The sequence below is a fragment of the Nanorana parkeri genome, unplaced genomic scaffold (assembly GCF_000935625.1).
Source record: "Nanorana parkeri isolate BGI_ZX_2015 unplaced genomic scaffold, ASM93562v1 scaffold35, whole genome shotgun sequence".
Taxonomy (NCBI): domain Eukaryota; kingdom Metazoa; phylum Chordata; class Amphibia; order Anura; family Dicroglossidae; genus Nanorana; species Nanorana parkeri.
The window spans coordinates 2,198,857-2,210,438 of record NW_017306303.1 but is presented as its reverse complement, the minus strand read 5'-3'; the positions used below and the strand labels follow the sequence as shown (position 1 = coordinate 2,210,438).

Sequence of the window (11,582 nt, the reverse complement as noted above, 5' to 3'; positions counted from 1 at the left end):
AATACTGTACTAGACACTATATTGGGAACTTTTGCATCGTTATCTTGTATCTCAAACCTCAAATATTGGCTTTACATATACGGTGCAAAGTTTTACATGCTACCTTAATCAGGGCAAAAGATTTCTTTAATAATGAAGTGTGACTGTACTGCATATTTAGGACATCACACTCTCTATATCAATAGAAGAATTACAGAGTTTACTCCTTGTTTGTTAACATTATATTCGTTTCCCAAAGAAAGAAGAGATCATGATGATTTCATATAGTACAGGTGCCTGGCCATTGACCCAGAAAAATTATCCTATGCAGAAGGAGCTTGAGTCCACTCTGCAACATGCATTTTCAGATCCAGGAAAACTGTGGAGAAATATGGGTAAACAACGCGATTTAACAGCCTTTGAACGTGGGATGATTGTTGGCGCTCAAGCCATGGAGCGAGTATCAGCAAAACAGCAGAATTTATTAAATGTTCAAGAGATGCTGTTAAAGTGTTTAAAGACTGGACTGTCAGACGAAAAGCTGGGTCTGAACATGTGAATTGTGGCCGTCAGCGACTAGTCAATGTTAGGGCAGAACGGAGAGTGGCAAGACTGGTACAAGACAACAGAAGGGCAACAGTGCAGTATCAGATTCCTCGCATCACCTTTCAACATCTTGTGGAGTCACGAGGCGGCCCAACTAAGTACTGATGGGGTGGTCATCATAATAATCTGGCCACTCAGTGTATAATACATGTTTTGCTTGCCCGCTATATATTCGACATGTTCTTTTTTTTTTTTTTTATAACCCCTTTATTACAATATAAAACCAATCGGAAACAACTGTTGTTGATGGATAAAGGTAATGCTGAGCTCATCAGGAGCGACATGGTCCTTGATGGCTATACTTATGTTCTTGTGTCTATTATTATTTTGGGATAAAAGAAAAGTGCTTGTTACTCTTTAAGATGACGAAGTAAGATTTTATAATGACTCTGTCTCAAAATTCATTGTGATCATTTCTAAACCGTGCTACAGGTAATCATTTTTTTGTGACTAGCTACTACAGGGATTCTATGAGCTGTTTAGAGACAGGTGTGCCCCAATTAATGCATGTTTGTCGAAGACGTACACACTAAATTAGAATTTGCTCTAGTAATTGGTATGTGAAAAAGAAAACTTGTTGAGAGGCCAGTTTAACCATCTCGCTGTGTCTCATCATGAGTGAAGGGAAGTGAAATATTTGCACATCCTCTCTCAAATCGACGAAGCATCAGATTATCGCCACTAACTCAGTGGGTGGTTGCATATGGCACACACAGTCAACACTTTTTTTTTCTTCTACCTCCTTAAAGAACACATTGTAAATTTCCTGGTAATAAGAACTTTTTAACATCTTGTCGTGCTGGCCCTAGTGAACTTTTACATGGCATGGAGTAGTGGGAATGGTTTCGGCCCAAAAAAGTTTTTGGCCTTAAAGAGATGAGCAGAGGTGCCTGGCGAGGAAGCATGGCTGTGGTTTCATAGGGTGAGAAAACCCTATGAAGCCACAGCCATGCTTTTTTACAAGGCGCCTCTGCTCATCTCTTTCATGAGAAAAAGTTTTTTGGGGAAAAACCATTACTACTACTCCAGACAACATTAGGTCCATGAGCAGTCCTGCCCAGCCCAGGGTCACCCAAAGAACATTCCTAAAGAGCATTGAGTACCACTTTCTGTGTGGGGACAGACACATTCCCCACAAGCCTATTTCCAAGGTTGCTGGAGATCCCACATGGAAAATCTACAGCACAACAGAAGAGAGTATTTTGATCTATTTCTATATACAGGTGAAACTCGAATAATTAGAATATCGTGCAAAAGTAATTGCAGTAAGTGCTGCAAAAGGGGCCCAAACCAAGTACTGAGTACATATGCAGGGCCGGCCTTAGGGGTGTGCGAGCAGTGCGGCCGCACAGGGCGCCATGGCAACAAGGGCGCCGTGCGGCCGACACAGCTCGTCCTGGGGGCGGCTTCTCTCCCCCTCACCGCTGTTGATGTATATTACATCACGTCCGCATTCTTGTGTCACTCTCCAGCTTCAGATGCTGGAGAGAAGCTGATGAAGCAGATCTGTGCTTCATCAGCTTCTTCAGGGGGGTCCTAGGTGACAGGGGTCTTGGAGACCCCTGATGTCTCCATAAAGAGGACCGGTCACATATTTTGCTATCACATAAGGGGGTTAGAAAACCCCCCTATGTGATAGCAATAAAGTTAAGTGGAAAAAAAAAAGGAAAAAAAAATTAGGTTTCCCCCCAAAAAATTTAAAGTTACAAATAAAAAAGAATAAAACATTTTTTTAAAGTCCCCCCCATACATACACGCATGCAAACAGGCGTCGGGTGCTCATACGTGTGAAAACGACGATTTCGCCCATTACGCCGCACAAGTTACATATCGCCGTCGGAATGAGAGCAATAATTGTAGGGCTATCAATCACTGATAACACTAAACTGATGAGCGGTAAAAGCTTTTAAAGCGTCACCTATGGTCAATTTTGGGCATGGTAGTTTTTTTCGATTTCGCGGGTGCGCGCAATTTTAAAGCATGACATGTTTGGTGTCTATTTACCCGACGTGACCCCGCTTTTTATATTTTACCAAAAATATGGGTAATAAATGGGTGTAGTTACTAGGGGTGTGGTCACTGAGGGGCGCTGTAAAGCTTTCTCGCACAAGGCGCCTAAAGACCTAAGGCCGGCCCTGTACATATGCATGCTTGTACTTTTCAGAGGTCCGATATTGTTCTATGTACAATCCTTGTTTTATTGATTGCATGTAATAATCTACTTTTTTGAGGTTGTGAATTTGGGGTTCTTGGGGTTTTCATGAGCTGTAAGCCATAATCATCACAATTATGACAAATCACGGCTTGAATTATCTTGCTTTGCATGTAATGAGTCTCATATATTAGTTTCACCTTTTAAGTTGCATTAGTGAAATAAATGAACTTTGCACGATATTCTAATTATTTGAGTTTCACCTGTATACATTATATCCAAAAGAAAGCTCATCGGGCTCAGATAATACTACACTTTCTCTATTTTTCGTCTCTCCTCCCCCGCAGTAACCCCTCCTCCATCCTACATGGCCTGATAGTCTTCTGATAGTTGCAAGTCATGCTGAAATCTGTTGCAGCTATTGCAACCACTGGGCCATGAATAGCTTCCCTAAAGGCCATGTCAAACTAGCAATTTTGTAGCTGCTACAGAGGCTGCCCTGTAATTTCTACAAACTGGCAGAGAAACTAAGCAGGGATATGTCACATTAACAATCCAGTCATTAGTGCCAGCTTCTGAGAGCACTTACTTGTACCCACGACATTGCTCTGAATGCTGCACAGTCTCCTTCACCCGCGAGGGAGCAGTAACCGAATGATACCTCATTGATACAAAGTGCTTTGGGCTAGAAGTAATCTATCATAGTACCAGAGTATCTCTCCACTTTCCTCCACCGTGGCAGTCTCCTCTAAATCCCCCCCTAAACTTGTTTCTCGTTTATCCTCCTTATGGGTATAGTGGGGAAATAATCATTGTATATCATTATAAATGTGCATGGTGGCCTTTATTACTGTTCATGACCTTGCATGTGAATGAATGAAATATATATATTTTTACACACACACAAAATCATATTTATTGGATCCCTGGTCATTTCCTAATTTCAGCATTGTGTCTTGAGTGGGGCAAGTAACAGAAAGTGACGTGCTTTTAAGAGTTGGGTGTGCAGATTGCACTTATTGCTGATCTGCTGCTGAGTAATCTCTCACTACAGCAGGTACAAGTACAGTCATTTAGAATTCAATCCATTCTACCTGTTTTCATTAAAAAAACACTTTAAGGTCTTCACTTCTCCTTCAGAGGTCCGGACCTCATTTATACCATGGTTCTGGCTCTTCCTTCTTTACCCAACTGCGAAAAAACAGCAAGACAAAGAATGAGTCAAATCAAATTATTATTATTTTTTTATCCAGTAATGGAACAGATAGGGCACATTCATCGACTGATCATGTGATATTTGAAAACTGTGATTGTGTTAAGATTACCTGGGAAGTTCCTTTTGATGCCAGTTCTTTGTGGTTGATAGAATCAAAAGCAATCAGCACCTCTTGCAGCAGATGTGGTCATGATACAAACAAGCACACATCCCTGGCAAGGAGCTGAAAGTACTTTGAGACCACATTTCGAACACCATCTGCATGCTATTATATGAACATTTATCTAAGATTAATAGATATTAAGATATTATTTTACATAAAACTTATATTTGGAGAGAAATTATCTAATTTACAATTAGAAATTAGTAATTTATTATTTTTTTTGAAAAACAGTAAAAATCAGTCAAAGTGTATGTGAAGCCAAAACTTTTTTTAGTTTTAGGTAGAGTGGGGAGGGGATAAAACCCCTGTAAGGCTGGGCACACACCTTACAACCATCGCAAGACTTTTGTCTTGCGATGGTTGTAAGGTAATTAACACCGGCCCGTCCGGCTTTTATCTTACGAGCATGCTACACACCTGCCGAACATCGTACGATTCTCGTCGGTTTTTTGACCATGTTCGTAAGATAAAAGTCGTGCGATCTTACAGTAGTAGAGGTCGCACGGCTTCCACACACCTTACGATAATCGTACGATCGCGGGATTTCCCACGATTATCGCAAGGTGTGTGGGCACCTTAAGTCTATTTCTTGCTGCCCCTCTTAGTTGTAACCAGTACAGGTGTCCTGATAATCTAAAGCCAAAACTTTTATTTTAGATTTAGATAGGTGGTAAGTGGTTAGAATACTTGTCAAGTTGTTATTGCTAACATTCGACATCCTGTAAGGCACCATTGCCAAAAATCAGTGTAGTAGGGTGAGTGGCCAACAGTGTCATTCCTTAAAAGAGAACTATGGAAAAAACTTTTTTTGGCCGTAGATCTCTATAGGGTCACAGGAGGACATTTACTAATGTCCTCCTGTAACCTAAAATTCAGCATATAGCAGGCTACAGCACAGAGCCGCACTGCAGCCGGGAAAAATCCTGACAATATTGTCAAGATTAACCCACCGCCTGATTGACAGCTGGCTCTGCCTTTCTAGAAGCAGAGCCAGCTGTACCCGCCCCCTCCTCCCTCTATTCCTCCAGTCAGGGCTGGAGGAACGGAGAGGGGAGGGGGAATCCTTGTGGGGGAGTGGTGACTGACACTCACTGCTTTTTGTAGGAAGAAGATGCCTGCGCTGAGTGATTAGCGGTATGTGACCGCTTAGTTGGGTCAAAAGACCCAACTTGTGAAAGCTTCAGTGTCACACGGCTCTAACTATGGGGATCAGCGTATTTTACTCTCCCCATACTTCTCCTTTAAACAACATGTATTAAAATCATAGGCGTTAGTAGCATATATTTAATTTGCAGCAAATCTATGTGGAACCCACACAGCCCCATCAATGCCAGTCTGTACAGTATGGTCCCTAATCTAAGGCTGGGCACACACCTTACAACCATCGCAAGACTTTTGTCTTGCGATGGTTGTAAGGTACTTAAAAAACGTACGATCTGCCTATCTTGCATAGGCAGATCGTACTTGCGATGAACGCAAGCCACGCCCCCTGAGGGGCGGGCTTCCGAGGACCGCAATGCCGAACGGGCAGTGTGCGCTTGCGCACACCGGCCCGTCCGGCTTTTATCTTACGAACACGCTACAGACCCGCCGAACATCGTACGATGCTCGGCGGGTTTTGAAACATGTTCGTAAGTTTAAAGTCGTGCCACCTTACAGTAGTAGAGGTCGCACGGCTTCCACACACCTTACCATGATCGTACGATCGCGGGATTTCCTGCGATTATCGTACGATTATCGTAAGGTGTGTGGGGACCTTAACAAAGCAGTGTAGGTTCCACATAGATTTGTTGAAAAGATATATGCTACCAACCCCTCTGCTTTTAATACATGCAGGGGAATTCAAAAAGAGTGTAATTAAAACAAACACAGAAGAAAAGTGTCATTATATGCAGCAAATTCACATACAAGGCCGCATATGCATTGCTTTCATAAATGTGGCACAAACCTATGAAACTGGTGCTGGCTTGCGAGACAAACTTTGGGACAGGTTTATGCACATTGATAAAGTACATAGATGTGTCGCATATGTGTCTGAGACAGATTTCAGTTGGCACCTGAGGTATGTGTTGCATACTGTTACAGACATATACAATATGAACATGCAACAGACTAGTTATGCTAAAAAGGACTTGGTCTTACGTTGCATCACTGTTCTTATTACCAAAATGTCAGACTTTATTGAATATGTTACAAGCACAGCGCAAGAATGAAATACGGTGCAAATAAGAAATGCTTGAATTTGGTGCTGGAGTTGGCAGTGGTCTGGAAAATGACGCAGTATGTTTCAGAAATTGGTGCAGACGGGCTGCATTCATTATTTAGCGCTGACTATTTCTACTTTGGATTTATACCATCTGCCAGCATTGGCCATGCACCCTGATAGTTTTGAACAGGATGTAGCATGTTAATTACTTTCAGTGGCGGAGCTAAGGAACAAAGGGCCCTGGTGCAAGATTATTTTTTTTTGGGGGGGGGGCCCCCTCCCCCCAAAAAAAACCCACAAACACAGCACTCTCCTTCTGCAGCACTTGGCCGGCTGTCACTTTCTCTCCTCCCCGCTGGGAGACGGAGCAGCGTCCAGCGGGGAAAAAAGAAAGCACGGATGCACCGCTGTATCAGCAGAAAAATTGCACTTTCGGCATTATGCCAAAAGTGCCATTTTCGGTTAATATGTTTTGGCGGCCAATATATGGTGCAGCCCTAATATTTACAGCAATACAGAATGGCACAGGCTATAGAGGACTACACATCCCTGCAATACTTTATATAACAATAGCATTTCTGTATAAAGTACTGCCGAGATTTGTAGTCCTCAGCAGGCGATTGGTTGTAAGTCATACAGCAATCGCCTGCTGTTAAAAGCAGTACCAAGAGCAGCCGTGTTCTTGTTTTAACCACTTCTGCGGGCCACAGTCTATAGACGTACTGCGGCCTCGAAGTGGTTAAAGTGACATTAAAGTAAAACTAAACCGGCGCGCTGTGTGCAGCTTCTGAGAAGATACGCTATTAGCATAGCGGATCATGGGGATGTTTTATTAAAAAAAAAATGTTTTTTATATGTTAAAATTGTCACCTTACCTTAGCCTTGACATGTTGGCATTGGTTACACCTCTTTTTCTAGTGACAATTCTAAAATTTGCATTCAGATTTTGCTTTAACAGATTTCAGAATAGTATGCAGCAAGGGAAGTCCGATCATCTGCTCTGCATACTGGGACTGCGAAAGTCTTAACGCTTTGGATCAGCATCAAAAGCAGAGATCAAGCATTTTCAGAAGGAGATTAGAAATGGCAGACCTTCTACTTCTCTTGTGATGGGGTTTCTAGTAAATAATTTTTAACAAATGATAAAAAAAAAAAGAAAAATGAGATAGACGCGTGCAACACCGCTCCGTCCCGTTACAGAATCGATCACACCGACCGGCCTCTATCTCATCACAAATAGCCTAGACGAACCGGACTACTATCCCCGCTGATATGGACAAATTTATATCCCGTCCGAACCAGCCGAAACGAGCCATTTTACCACCGACTGCGGACACATCGGACCCAGCCAAGATGGCGGATGAGGATGACATGCTGGCATCGTCTGGCGGCGATACCGAAGGTGAGCCCTCGTCAACCCACTTACTTAACCCTGATCACCAAGGCATAGCCGCAGCAGTGGCAGCTTACCTTAAAGCCGACATGAGAGATATAGTGAGGGACGCCATCCAGCAACATCTGGGCCCACTCAAGGCCACGCTCGACACACATACTAACAGCATCCAGGCAGCGGAGCATAGAGTGAGTGATCTGGAAGACAAGATGCAGGCCACGCAGAGATCATGTGAACACGCTAACTCCTCCATCCAACAATTACTGGAAAAGGTCGATGATCTTGAAAACAGATCGAGGAGGAACAATCTGCGGGTCATAGGCCTTCCGGAAACAGCCCCCCACACAGATCTCATTCGACTATGCTCCACTGCCATACCGAAGGCCCTGGGCCTCCTAAACACATGCAGAGTTGAAAGGGCCCACAGAGTAGGTGTGCGAAGGGCAGCTGACAGGCCCAGACCTGTGATTGTACGATACCTAGATTTTGCGGACTGTAAACAAATACTGCAGGCCTTCCGGGCACAATGCACACTGATGGTAGAAGGCCAAAAACTGCTACTTTTTGCAGACTATTCGGTGGCTCTCACTAAGCAAAGAAAGTCATTCTCTGAGGTTTGCAGCATGCTGGTGGAACGCGGTATCAAATTCTCACTGGCATACCCTGCCGTCCTGCGCATTTCTACTCCAAGAGACACCACGGAATCGTTTCTCTCTGCTGACCAGGCCAAGGCTTTCTTGATGGCCTAATCTGATCCCTACCCTGCTTCACCTTCCAAGAGCCCCCCAAGGAAGAAAAAAGCCTGAGAGATGACATTTCTTCAGGACTACCACCGGCTTTCAACCAGCACCTGGCTACGAGGCGACTCTGAGTTTCAGGACATGCCACATACTTCACGGCCGTGATCGTTATGTACTCCAGTATCTTCTGGCTTAACACCACTTGCTTCACGGGACGGAGCAGGCTTTCGAGACTCTACCTTTGCGTGAGTATACGCATTTAGTGCTCCCATGTGCTGACATTAGTTGTGTGATGTTAAACATGGTACCCTCCAGTTGCACCCCTCATTGGGAAAAAAGGAGGTCATTCACAAGGATTGATTTTAGTTATTGTTGCTTTACTGCTGTTCGTTCTACGTTGTTTTTTACTTTTTTGGGGGAGACTAAATATGATCACTACCTATATTACCTGTTTTGCCCGACCGCAGAAGGGAGGAGTCACACGGGGTCCTCTCACAGCCCCGGAGTACACCGATTCCTATGTTTCACCGCTCGGTGATCTCTTTCTTCTTGGGACCTACTTATCTAGGGCCGATGTGAGCGTAGGGACACTCATCCGCCCACATCCTATCTGTTTTCTGATCCACAACACTATATCTCAACTCATTCCTCTTAAAAGCTGGGATCCCCACTGAATATAGTGTCGTGGAATGTCAAGGGCCTTAAATCACCGAATAAACGCACACAAGTCTTACGGCACCTTAAAAAATTGAAAGTGGACATCGCCCTACTCCAGGAAACTCCCTGAGGAGGATTTCTTCCGCATGCAACGATCCTGGGTAGGAAAGGTGGTAGGTGCACCTGCCAAAGGAAGGTCGGCTGGTGTTCTCATACTACTTAGCAAATCGCTACCCCACTCCCTCTTGTCTCATCGCAGTGACCCCCAGGAGGGCCGCTGATCGTGTGCATTGCTCCAAGTGGGCACCAGCACCCTGGGCGTTTGGAATATTTACGGACCTAACTCTGACAACAAACTGTTTTTTGATACCATATTGTCACAAACCTCTCAATCTGCACCACACGCCCACCGCATACTAGGGGGAGACTTCAATGCGGTCCCTTCCCCCCCAGAGGACCGATCCGATGGACACGGAATCCCACGCACATCAACTTCTCCTCAAGACAAAAACCTCTCCTATGATTTCAGCAGGCGGGTTGATCGATGCCTGGAGGTTCCTCCATCCGCTTGAAAGAGATTACACTCACTTTTCGCACGCGCACGGAACGATGTCCCGCCTGGACTTTTTTCTTCTATCACCGACTCTTATGGGCAAGCTTAATAACATCCACATCAGAGACATGGTTATTTCGGATCATTCCCCAGTGCTCCTATCATTGCAGGATCTTTCCATTCCAAGATCACCTGTCACATGGAGGTTCCCCACATACTTGTACAAAGACGATTCATTTCGAGCTGAACTGAAAATGTGGTGGCTAGAATATTTAAGCCATAACTCTATACACCTCGATAACCCCATTCTATTTTGGGAAACAGCCAAAGCCGTATTGCGCGGTAGGATCCTGGCGTATGTTTCTTCCCGCAAAAAAAAACACGCCAACAATATACCACCTCTTGCTCCGAAGCTAGGGATGCTTATGTGGCTTATAAGCGCTCCCTATCTGATTCAGATAGGACCAGATGGATACAGGCTAAGCAGAGCTGTGATCACTGGCTTCTCCAATACGACCAACTAATTCGCTCTTATAAGACAGTAGAGCTATTCAGATTTGGAATCAAATCAGGTAAGCTTATGGCCAATTTGGTGAAGGGCACGCTACCCACCTCCCACATACTCAAACTAGCAGATAACGCAGGCAAAATACACACTGACCCAGAAACCATCTCCGACATATTCTGCCAATACTATAAGACACTTTACAGTAACGATCACTGCGCCACAGGAGATGGATCTTCATTCCTAGACTCCCTCAAACTGCCCTCTTTGTCTGCTGAGCTTGAGTTAGAAGAGGTTATACGCACAACCCCATGTTCCAGAGCACCAGGCCCGGATGGGCTTTCGTCTGAATTTTACAAGATCCTATTGGAGGATGTGTCTTCACCTCTGCTTGGCCTGTTCCAACACATCTTACGTGACCGTAACTACCCACCAACCTTTAATGAGGCCTTCATCCGCCTCCTGCCCAAAAAAGGCAAAGACCCACTACTGCCAGGATCCTACCGCCCTATCTCATTGTTAAATGTGGACGCTAAATTCTTGTCAAAAATTATGGCTAGGCGCCTCTCCTTTATATTGCCTAATATGATTTCTACTAACCAGGCGGGTTTTATTGCAGGTAGATCAGCAGGTATGAATATTCGAAAGGTGTTATATGCTGTAGATGGTTATCGCTTGTCAGACGCCTCCTCACGCCCAATGGCACTGTTAGCTTTGGATGCCGAGAAGGCGTTTGACAGCATTAGCTGGGAATGGCTTAGAAAAGTATTGATTAAGATGGGGTTTACTGATACCTTCCTTCACTATATCACCACCCTCTACTCCTCTCCTGAGGTGCGGATCTTCACCTCCACATCAATTTCACCCTCATTTAGGCTGCACAGGGGCACAAGACAAGGTTGTCCGCTTTCCCCCATATTATTCAATATTGCTGAGGAACCCTTGTCTCTATCCCTTGAATACAATCAGTTATTCTCCGGATATCGGAGAGCAAAGACAGACCTTAAATCCATGCTTTTCACAGACGACATCATGCTCATACTATCAGACCCAGAGCTACAGATCCCCACAATACTACAACACATATCCCTCTTTGGTACCTTTTCTGGCCTAAAAATAAACCTAGACAAGAGTGAAATATTGCCCCTCACTAACAATTGCCCTCCGTCACTATTATCTGTCATCTCCTCTCACAAACTCCAGCTCAGGAAACATGCGATCTCCTACCTAGGCATACAAATCCCCCGCAACACTTCAGAACTATATAACCTGAATTTTAAACCAGTCATTAATACCATAATACAGGAACTCTCCTCCTGGTAACACCTTCCCCTGTCCATGACAGGGAGATGCCAGCTGCTACGCATGGTCAGTTTTGCCCGTCTCTTATACCCCCTACAAACCCTTCCTAT

General features: G+C 44.4%; 1 long non-coding RNA gene across 1 annotated transcript in view; it reads right to left on the bottom strand.

The window, feature by feature from the left end:
* Positions 1 to 258: 258 nt before the first annotated feature.
* LOC108797947 overlaps positions 259 to 11,582 on the bottom strand; it is a 29,253-nt gene continuing 17,929 nt past the window's right edge. The window contains exons 3-4 of the long non-coding RNA XR_001941916.1: positions 3,832 to 3,928; positions 259 to 358 (exon numbers count right to left, since the gene is read on the bottom strand). This is a non-coding gene — a long non-coding RNA (uncharacterized LOC108797947). The remainder of the gene's footprint in view (positions 359 to 3,831; positions 3,929 to 11,582) is intronic.